Raw genomic sequence first — 12,161 nt, 5'->3', positions numbered from 1 at the left:
CAACTGGATTACAACTCTGAACCGGAAGTTAAACCTTAAGGAAACCAAGTGTTACCTGCTTTAAGAAATGTTCTCGAGGGGACCAAGGCCTACATAATATAGCTCATCTTAATTGTCTTTCAAAAAATTAAAATTAAAATTAAAAAAAATATCTCTATGAAAGAACGTCAAAGGCAATATTCTGGTGGTTTCCATCAGTAAGGTATCCATGCTTAACTACTGAAATTAAAATCGAAGTGTATGAACAACGCAGGGTTTTATCTTTGAGTCACCCATGTTGTGAACACACCCACGTGTGCTTTGTGGGATTTGTGTAAGGGCACGGAACATGGTTTCCATATCGGTTTCCATATCGGCCTTGCATTCTTGATCCAGCTGTGGAAATGTGATTTTCCAGAAGCATTACATTTTCATTGGCTTGCAAATTGCGAAGATTGCGGACTGTACCAAATTGCATACAATTGGGGAATGCCAGGGAATTTACACGTTTTAAAAAATGTTTAAAAACAAATGACAGTTACAGGAACTCCTGCTGGAATATTGATCATGTGAGCAAGACAGTCAAAGATTAGGTTCAAGCTGTATCGTCTCTGTTTCTTAGAGGTGCCTTAAAAGCTACTTTGGGTTGGGTGCTGCTGTTCATATCCTTAATTATTAATCCTCAAAGTCGACATAGGACACTTTTTGGGACACTCTTTTATCTTTTACTTGTTGGCTGAAGGCAACCAGCGAAGGATTTAGCTGCAGAAAATAAGATATTTATAGTGACCAGAGATTGTATTTTTTTTGTTTTTTTGTTTTATTGTTTAAGCGCAGACCTAACTCAAGAGCATCAGACCACAGTACATGGATACTGGTGTATTGTAACTGTAGTGCGTACTGTAACTTGCGTTTTGAGCATCAGTCTGGCCATCCAGCGGGATAAGTCATGGATCATGGTTTTGTTGGAAAAGTCACATTTTGGGGTTTTTGCTGAATAAGACTTTTGTTGGTGTACTCAAAGCTGACACAGAATTCGAGTTCCAAAGGGTGGGTATGTGACAAGTGAAGATAAGTTTGCGTGCCCCCTCTCTGTGGGCAAGTTGCGATTGAAACGTGTTGGTTGATTTTCTGCGTGAGGCCACTTGACACCAGATACTCGTGGTCTTGACAGTACCCTTTCCAGCAGAGGAAGGCAGTGTATTTCATAAGGGATGCTGGTGATTCTGTGATTTTGTCAAATTTCCACAAACTTGTAATGGGGCATGCTGTGACATGTTGGATCGTTCTTAGGGGAGACACATGAGCATTCTGGGGAATGAGCTTCAGTCATTTTGCAGGCTAAACCAAGACACCGGCATTAGCGATTTTGCAGTAAAACCTTGTCACTTTAACAAAGTTTAAAACATTTGTATAACTGAAGACGTGCCATGCTTTACCAGCACTGTATGTTAGTAATACACATTCCACTATTGCCATGTATGAAACTATAATGTTCCTTTAAGCAACACATTTTTTGCAATGCACATTGATGTGTGTCACTTTCAGCAGTGCATGGTTGGGGCTGTATGTTGGGGGATTTGTGTTATTGCTGAATTGTCAATGGTATAGGGTCCACCCATGCCCGAAGCCCCACTAATCTAGCCACAATAGCTACTGGACATGGCTAGAGGTCTGGCGCAGTGCCAACTATACTATAATGGGACATTGGTTCACTGTCCATGGCTTCTGGCTGTGAGGAGTGGATGCAAACATTAGGGCAGGGCCTTCAGACATGTTGCTGTCCCTGCAAAGCAATCAACAGTAGACATTGGGACTAGTCTGCAGCTTTTCCCAGTGGCTACTATATCCGCAGTATGGGACCATGGGGCGCTTTCCATGACTTTTGCCGATGGACAGTGGCAACAATCTCTAGACCATGGCGTAAAGCAGCTTTTGGATAGTTATAAGCTGTCCAATATCTGTACAAGAATCCTGTAAAGGTACACCCCCTTACCAAACACACACACACCATCAGCAAACAAGACACATATGAACCCCACAAGCGCACACCTGCTGAACATCCCACACAAACAAGGACAAACCAATCCATACATTAATGATACTAAGCAGCAAGCACATCATCATGCCATACGTCCCTATATGAAGACACTCAGCACCACTATAGGCCTCCCACCTCAGGCGACGTATCCCTGTGACATAGTGATATCACTCTATGCGCAGCAATTTCATGATAATGCTGCTGCCACACATCAGCCAAGGAAGACATGGAAGAAGTGGGTCTTCCGCACCAGGGTCACCTCCTTTGTCATGGCCGACACAGAGGTCTACCAAAGGTATCTCTTCCCTCTGCACATCATCATTGACATGTTGCAGGAGTAGGAGGGTGATTTGTTTCCCGCCACCGTGCATTCACATGGCTTCGAGACACAAACAAAGTTCCTGGCCACCGTGCATTTCTTCCCCACTGTATCATTCCATAGGACCAGTGGCATAACCTCAGGTATCACCCAGGCCACACAGTCAGGCTCCCTGCGCCATGTTGTTGCATGCATTATATCAAGCAGCTGATGCTATGTCCACATGCCCTCAGCCCAGGACAAACAAAAACAGGTGGCACATGGATTCTACATGGTGCAACGATTTTGCCGGGTCATCAGTACCATTGAAAGCACACATGTCGCGCTATGCCTCCCCCCAGGCTAATTCATACATGTACCGGAACCTGCACCGTCACACTCCAGCAATTTTCAACTGGTCTGCGATGTCAGGGGGCAGTTCATGAATGTGTATGCCAATTTCCTGGGCTCTGCCCATGACAGCCACATATTCCAGATCTCCACGTATGCTCGCTGGAAGATTAACACTACAGGGATATACGTACACAAATTCCACGTTCCACGACACCCTTGCATTCACAAACAGGCCCACAGCCACATGACCACCAAAAAATGTGCACACCATCAATGGGTCCACACAAAGCCAAATAGCATGCATCCAACATGACACACCAAGAGACACCCAATGTGCTCTGACACCATTCGTATCGTTCCCCACGCAGGTGATGTCCATTGTGCCCGCACCTCATGACACCATACAGACGGCCTGCCAGTATGCAGCAGGAAAGGTAGAATTCAGCATGCAGGGCCACCGGTGGCATCATTGAGTAGTCCATAGGCCTCCTGAAGTCATGATTCATATGCCAAGATGACTTAGGGGGCCACACATCATGTACAATATCATACATGCCTGCCACATTTCGCATAGCATTGCAGTGTGCAAAGGTGTACATGCAGACCGAGTAACTGACCTCATGCCAGAGCCAGGTGCCAGGCCATCGACCGTGGAGAGCCCAGTGTGACTTCCGCGTGACTGAGGAAGTGGCTGTCCAGCAGCTTCTTATGAGCACACATGCTGCCAGAAATTGATAATCAAGGCCTGCGCGCGCGCGCGCGCGCGCGCGCGCACACACACACACACACACACACACACACACACACACACACACACACACACACACACACACACACACACACACACACACACACACACACACACACACACACACACACACACACACACACACACACACACACACCCCCCCCAACCCCCCCCTGACTGAGGACCCCATGGAAACATACATCTGGCCTATGCTAACACATAGCAAGCATGCACACTTTCACACAAACAGCGCCACACTGCACGACAAAGCAATGGACAGATACAAAAAACCATACCACCATGCCAGTACTTCACATGCACAAAATCCCATAAGGGATGACCACTGAAAAAATGGGGATCAACAACATCTCCACTATACACAGCAACACTCAAACCACCATCTACCCCCCGGGAAAACCAGATTCAGCATCAGTGTTTACACATACACCCACACCACCACACATGCGGCCTTCATGACATGTCACACATGACAAAATGTCTACATTGTACTTACAAAAATTACCAATTGCACATTGTGACACAACAACAGTCCAGTGGAACAGAGTCCAACCTCTCTGCTGTGCCATCACCAATGTGTTACACAGGATGACAAACATGAACACATTGGCTAACTTGACATGCCATGCTCTAAGTGGAGACTTTGCCTTCCCTCAGTCGAACATCCACCACCCACCTGTCATCCAAAAGCAGGCAATGGCAACAGATCACTAGACAACACACACTCGGGATGCACATGTGCTGAAGGGGCAGAGGTACACTGAGACACATCCTAAAGTGCACATGGAGAAAAATGCATTTTCATATTGTATGGATGTGGTGTGTTTACGCACAGTCTGAACCTCACCCACAATGACTGCATATGCATGGAACGCATAGGAAAATCGGGGATGGAGCTGTAAAGTGATCCAAGTAGCAAGAAAATCAAACATCCCACCGCCCACAATTGCACACAAAACTAGACCACTATGTGACTGCAGCTTGGGATGCACAAATGATAGACCACAGCCTGGCGATGTCATAACAAGCACCCAAGAGAGAGGCACTGGTCCCACCAAGTACAAAGTTGGAAGGAAGACATAACATCCTCAAAGCATGAAGGTTGGGAGGACTCTGTTGAGCTGAGTGTGGATTCCAAAATCAATATCACCAAGAAACAACAAGGGTATGCTCTGGTGACAGAAGGTCCTGTAGCTGCAGGCAACAAACAGCCAAATGTCAGTAGGTATCAACACATTTAATCAGAGAGATCACACAAAACATGTTGACACTACATCACTGGCATAGAGGGCACAGATAACGATGCACATGGTGAACTGAAAATGCTGATGCACACTGCATAACTGCACAACCTGATACGAGAGATCAGGGGGAGAGGGCACTATTTGGAACAATGTTGACAGACCAGAATGGTTCATCCACACTTTGGCTACTAATCGACTTCACCCACATAACAATGTACAGAAGCACACTCACCCACTGCGGACGACATCTCCCCCCCATATGTGAGACTCCAACATCCCTCTACCCAATAGGACAGCCCATGACCAACTCACCACAAGTGTGAACATCAATGTACCTTCATTACTTGACGTCGGACCCCACCCCAGATGACATGTCGTGAAGCAACAGAACAAATATACCAGCAGATTGCAACAGAACCCCTGTATGAACCAAAATGATGAAATGTCTCCCCACGAACCTGCTTTCACCTGCCACCTGCCACCCCTGCATATCCATTTAGCATGCACATGAGAGAAGCAGCAAGTAACCACCCAGCATGAGCAACAACCACCATTTACAATATGCACAGGGATAACTGTACACTTTATTGCAAATCACGCAGATCGCATAAAGGCGATAGCACAAGTGGGGCAGTCACCATGCATAGCACAGCATGCAGGAATATCAGTCTATGTAATTGTGCATAATCAACATTGAGCCACACAACGGCAGATGAAAATCAATTTTCTGCTGCAAATATTCTGAAACAGGGACAGACAGCAACAATGACATGTCTAGGGAGGATAGCTCACGGGCAACGCACTCGTCTTGTAAGTAAGACGATGCAGTGTAACACAGGTTTGATCCCCGGGTCCGCGCTTAGAAACCTGTGGTTATTAAGCATGTTATAAACCACCAATTACAATTACAATGTGCTTAGCGCGAAGGAGAGAAAATGAACGTTCAGAAGCCAATCTGGGACGTGCGACCCCATCCCTTCCCACAGCTAGCAGCAAGACACATACAAAGAGCCATGCTACTAAAGAAGTGTGCTTACCACTGATGTAGAGGTCCCAAAGGATAGATTCATGACAGCATCCGTGTCCAGCGCACAGCTCCCATGTTGGCCCTGCAATACATATAGGAATATGTTCATGCAAGGGCTCACAATGCACGTACATCATGGGACACACGGGTACACATGGGTACGTGCATACACGCAACATACCCACCTGTAGTCTGATTGTACAGTCTGATGTCCATGGAACACCCCTTCCAGACATTCTCTATGCAAAATACTAACAGGACGGAACAGTGCACCCATATTTATAGTCATCCGGTCAAGGACTTTTGACACACCACACAAATACTAACCACTAATCAGTTGATGTAGGGAACAAAAAAGTGTGTGGTGATCACTGTGGCAGAAGACCCTTTCAACCCACAAGGTTGCAGGAAACAAGGGGTCATTCACCTTATCGACATAGCAGGAAACACCACGTTCAGAGTGTTACCACAGGATGTAGGAAGGCCATGGCAAATGCAAACAGGAATGCATGTCGACTGACACCCTCCTACCCATGCACCCCTTACCTAACACATTAAAATACCATCAGAATTCACCATCCATGTGCGAACCTGCCATTGCAGCAGGTACTGATTCGCCCATGCATAGACGTGACGCAAGATGATGTTGACCCGATGTGTAGACCCATTCATGGCCAGGCCACATGTATGCCTGAAAATTGCCATCACTGCAACTGAATGACCTGATATGCACACTATCTATGGAGTGGACACACTGCCTACATCACAGGACTACCCCCTGACACATGTGCATCATGCCACAGATGCAAAGATGAGCCATGTGATTGTGCACATGTCAAGAAATGAGCATACATGCTACCCATGTAAATTCCTTCCAATACCATAAGTGTTTTGGGTGTGGCAGCCTAGGGACTACTTTACCTGGACTATTTTGTTGGGGCTATTTAAACCACACCCAAGCAAGGCAACACGCTTCGCGTTACTTTGCAGCTTGCAACGTGATGCTCACCGTGTCCAGCTATTCCCTCGCACCTCGGAGAAGCAGAACCTGCAAGGAGACAAAAGGAACATCATTAGCAGCAGCATCTTACCTGCAGTCTTCATCTTTAAACACTCGCAGCTACTGAGAACAGCTACCTCGAATCTGCACGCCTCCCGGACAGAACGACCTGAAAGAGGAAGATAGAGGCAACATTAAAGAAAGCAGTAGAGACATTTACAAATTACGAACTGCTCAAAAGGCTTACCTGGCTGGTCGCCTCTCGGCTGGCACCACTCCGGACATTATACTCGCGCTGAAGAACACTGCGACCTACAGGGGAGGAAACACAGGTTAGCAAAGGCAAGACTTTGCAGCGCTGCGTATAGTGCTTACTTAACGCATCATAGTGCTCTTAATGCGCCATCATTTACCAGCGGGGCTCTACCAAGCCAGTTCGCCTCGCTGAAGCTCTGCATACCTAAGGGAGAAAAAAGAGACATTTTAAACAAACAAAGGCATGCAGGATAGCAACAAAACTAAAGAACAGCAATGAGACCTACCTGAACAATATCAAACGGGCTGCCGTCAGTGAAGTAACTGGACCGCACTCGCCCATGAAAGACAACGCGCCCCTGCAAAGAAGGCAGGATGGAGAGCATGCCTAATTCTACCACAAGGCAGAACCTTCCCCGCAGACCACATCAGGGCAAAGCTGAGAAGCAAACCAGAGAGTAACCAGGCTGGGTGGCGTCCCTGTGGATACCAGGTGAGCGTAACAAAACCCAATACTAATTATACATATTTCATTTATTAGGCTTATTAAAGGGCAGCGATAGCCACCCTATAGTTAAGGTGAGTTGGAGACACATTGGGATCGCTCAGTATTCTATTGTTAATAGCTTTTGATTTGAGTAATGTATTTGACCAAAATGTTGTAAGTGATTAAATGTCTACAGGCACCCCCCTAGACTGCAAAGTTTCATAAAGATTGGTTAAAAAATAAAAAATTTCTTAAGTGTCCAAAACTTTTTTTGCCAAAAGTGTAGCCTATTTCCCATTCATTTTTCCATTCATTTTCCCATTCACAAAAAAGGTACTTTTTTGCCAAAGCGCACAGACCGAACCGCTGGATGGATTTGGACAAGGTCTGAAACAATTTGTGCATGAAGCATTCAAAAGAGTGCTTTGCTTTGTTTGGCGTCATTCTCTGCAGTAGTTATTTAAATATTTGACAGAGAATGTGTTTCCCTGTGCCCCCAAAAAATAGAGATGTCTCCCATGGTGCATTGCCGGATCATTGTTTTCAGAAATTAAACACCTGCCATCTTTTTTTTCTCTCGTTGCAAGAGATTTTTGCGGCTATATGTGAGGTTAGGGGAAAATGAAATGCAGTAAACAGCTATTTGCAGGTCAAGAAACATTCAAATGCCACCAGAATAGAGTAGGGGGAATGTCTAAATAGCCCTGTGTAAAATTCAGGAGTTGAAGGGGGTCAAGAAACTGAGTTTGCAACACAAAGCTTTCTGTGGCCTCGGCTATAGCTGCGAATAGCCGACATCTTGCCGACATCTGAAAGCAAACTGTGTCAGAGAAGCAGCGTGTGTTCTGGGGTGAAAGGGAGAGAGCAGGGGAGGTGGGAAGGCTGTCTGGGGAGTGGGGAAAGCTGACATAGATGAGGGGGGCAGTTGGTGATGGCCTGGGGGGACAGGGCCTCATGTTATATTCGGCTGTTCTGCTGATATTTGTGAATATATCCAAGGATACAAAGGACTACAGATACCCGCGATTAACAGTAGGTCTGTATCCGCATCCATATGTTTTGGGGGCATTTGTGGTTTATTTGTTTTAAGTTATTTTGATAAGTATAGTGAGATTAGGGGTGAAAAATCACTGGCGGAGTCAGTCGCAGAGTCTTTGGGTCTGCACTAGAGAAGGTTTACTTTTTTTTGTCTGCTGCCGCTGACTTCATTCACTGGACTGCCTACAGTCCTCTTTCTACTGCAACTACCTAACCATCTAAGAACTTGAAATCCCCAGAACACCGCAGAGCGGCCACGGAGTCGGTCGAAGAGTCTTTGAGTCTGCACTAGAGAAGGTTTACTTTTTTTTGGTTGCTGCCGCTGACTGCATTCACTGGACTGCCTACAGTCCTCTTTCTACTGCAACTACCTAACCACCTAAGAACTTAAAATCCCCACAACACCGCTGAGCGGCCACGGAGTCGGTCGCAGAGTCTTTGGGTCTGCACTAGAGAAGGTTTACTTTTTTTTGGCTGCTGCTGCTGACTGCATTCACTGGACTGCCAACAGTCCTCTTTCAGCTGCAACTACCTAACCACCTAAGAACTTAAAATCCCCAGAACACAGCGGAGCGGCAGCGGAGTTGGTCGCAGAGTCTTTGGGTCTTCGGGCTCTGCTGGCTCCGACCCGCCCGCTCGCCCGCTCTCCCACGACGTCGGGAGCGACACCTTACCCTTCCTTATTTATCCTTATTCATCCCCTGTTTGCCTGATTTGCAGAAAGTCACCATATCCCTACAGCTGCCAGCTATCAGCCTTACCCCCCTGCATCCCTGTTTGCGTGATTTGCAAAAATTAACCAGATCCCTACAGCTGCCAGCTATCAGCCTTAACCCCCTTCCCCTGCACCTCCAAGAAGTCGCGACCAGTCCCACGCCCACCCCTATACCCTTCACATCCACCACAAGTCCCACAAAAGAGTCTGTGAGTACCCCGTTCCCTCCACTGAATCTCCTACACAGAATCGTGGGGAGCATCGGCCCCCTACGGCACGACTCTCTAACAATTCCTGATCACGTACATCCCCACTCATCACCCTGAGCACCCTCCCATTTACCCACCTCTGCACAGCGAGAATTTAAGAGAGAGCTGACCCTTACCTTTGGATTTTAGTGGGGCCGCCAGCCGGCGACCCCCCCTTCGCGGAACCTCCCGCGACTGCTCTAACTCGCGAGAAACTGCGTCAGCACCATCAGGCGGAGTCCACCAGTGCACTCCAGCAGACGCAGCCCATCAGCTCGATGTGGGTTTCTGCGCCACCCCCCTCGTCCCCAAGGTGGCACGCAACTCCCCTCGTCGGCGCCTGCAGACCAGATTACACACTTCGAGTGGAGAAACGCGGGCCTCCTACGGCTTCTCCCTTGCTTTTTGGAGCAGCCTGCAGCTCGCGGAATCGCCACCTCTGGGACATCAGTGAGAGTTGGGCGGCGCAGCCCACCACCGGACCTCGCTGAAGCTTCCTCGCCCCTGAGAGGGGCCAGCGGCCCCCACGCCAGTGCCCTCACATCGGAGCACACACGCCAGCAGAGAGCCGTGTTCACTCCATTCACTTCCTGGAGGGGCCCGCAACACCCGACTTCATCACTGCCAAGACATCAATGAGACCGAGGACTTCCTGAACTGCACAGCACCCCCCTTAACCCTGTCAGCTAATTGCGGACAACGAGACAACTGCATGAACAGCCTGTGGTCTCCCGTGGAGTCCTGAACAGCCAGGAAGACGCTGAACAGGCATATACTTTAGTCGTGGCACAAGCAAACAGTAGTCACATCACAGCGACATCTAAGAAGTGACAGAGGAGTAGCATTGCAGTGCTGTTCACTAACACACCCCCACTGGACTCCCATTACAACACCAAAGGAACTCTTTTATCAATCTTGCTTTGTCCCTACTGTTAGGGAGAATTCTCTGTTTAGGCTGAATTTCCTAACAAAGTGAGTCCCCCATCAGCTTTGCTGGATTTCTGGAGTTTGTTTTTTTCCATCCTGCCAAGAGTGAGACTCTTTTTCTCCCACTCTTGGACATGAATGTGGTTAATTCCTTTGAATATCAATGAGTTGCATGGGCTATGGGGTCTTTTACTCCATAGGGTCTCATATGTTTTACTATGTGTGTTACACCGCACCCTCCGTGCCGTAACACTGGGGCGTCCTAGAGGATCCCCACCATAGACTCCATACGCTGGGACTGACTACTGTCTCCCAGGGCATGTAAAGTCACCATTGGCATTACTAGACCTAAATTTACTAACAGAACTAGTACAAACCATCCTATTGTGGACGTACTAGTAGGGGTAATTTGATTGCCACTGGGTCTGTTATGCGAGGGGGCACTGTCCCGTCCCCCCTCGCCGAGTTTTGGCTGGTGGCAGTGGAAACTATTTGTTATATTCGACCCCGGATATAACTCTATGGGATTCTTCCCATTGTTGGAGGCTAATACTTTTTCCCGTTAGTCTCTAACATACCACCGGTTTATTTGTCTTAAATAAGTTTATCGGTTGGTATTTTCTGCCAGAACTCGGTTTTTAAAATGGCTTCTGTGTTCGTCTCTGTGACTCCGAACCAAAGGTTGAGCCCTTTGTTCCACTTTTGGTGGGCTTCTACACAGAAGCCCTCCAAAGTGGTGCCATTCTGTCTGGGTACAACAGGGAGTGTGGGAGGGGGTTTAGGCACCCTGGACTGAGTTGCCTTGCCAACGCAAGTCGCACTCTGGTGTGATTGGCCCAAGTGGTGAGCCACCCCACTCACCACTTAGCGTGTTTTGATTGCCAGCTAGGATGAATGAATGGAGGTTTGCTGCATAAAAGCAGGGCTGTTGGGACTGGATCTTGAGAAGTCGCCACAGGACCTAAGAATCCAACAAGGGTAAAGCTGAGCCGACCTGCAAAGACGACATCTCTGGTGGAGCCCTGCTGAACCGACTCACCACTTCCCAACGACAGAGGAGATCTCCCCGCCGGAGAGTCTTCTTCCCCTGACTGGTGGGCACAACCAGTCCCCTTTGCTTTTTCTTTGCTTCAAGGGTGTAGTGGTCGAATTGCCCGTGCCGAGCACCCCGGCAACCGGATAGCCACTAGCCCATACCGCAACCAAAAGGTGGTGCCTTGTGACGGAGCACTCCGCGGTTGGTCTCTTCCCTGGTGGTGCAACGATCTTCAACTTTCCTTCGACGACGAGATAATCTCTTCTCTTGGCAAAGCCCCGACTTGCATCCACCACCAGGAACAACTGCCCCCGCCGGAAGCTGTCTCTCCACATACAAGGTACCGTATCCGCCTGGCCTCCCTTGGGACGGTTAGCGTGAGGTGTCTTAATCCTTGCCTCTCCATTGGGTCGCCACCAAGCTTTCTTAACTTTCTCTTCTGAACTGGTCCAATCTTCTGTGAAATTTGCGACAAGGACTCGAAGTGCATTTCCACTGTGATACTTTTTGGGACATATCGCCTTGCCTCTCTCCGAGTGGGCCTGGCATCTGAACTTTGCGATCTACAGTAGACCCTGCCTTACTTGCCTTGCATTTGTTTCGTAAAAGAGTTGGTACCGAGTTGATTTCATACCCTGCCTTTTCTCTCCCGTTCTAACAAATATTAGAGTGCCACCTAGGTTAAAGCATTCACCTCTGTCTGTAAATAAGTGGTGCCGTTAAACCTAGGCTTGTCGAACTATTGT

The sequence above is a fragment of the Ambystoma mexicanum genome, chromosome 6q, assembly GCF_040938575.1.
Source record: "Ambystoma mexicanum isolate Mex_15411 chromosome 6q, UKY_AmexF1_1, whole genome shotgun sequence".
Classification (NCBI taxonomy): Eukaryota; Metazoa; Chordata; class Amphibia; order Caudata; family Ambystomatidae; genus Ambystoma; species Ambystoma mexicanum.
Note: the sequence above shows the minus strand (reverse complement) of the source record.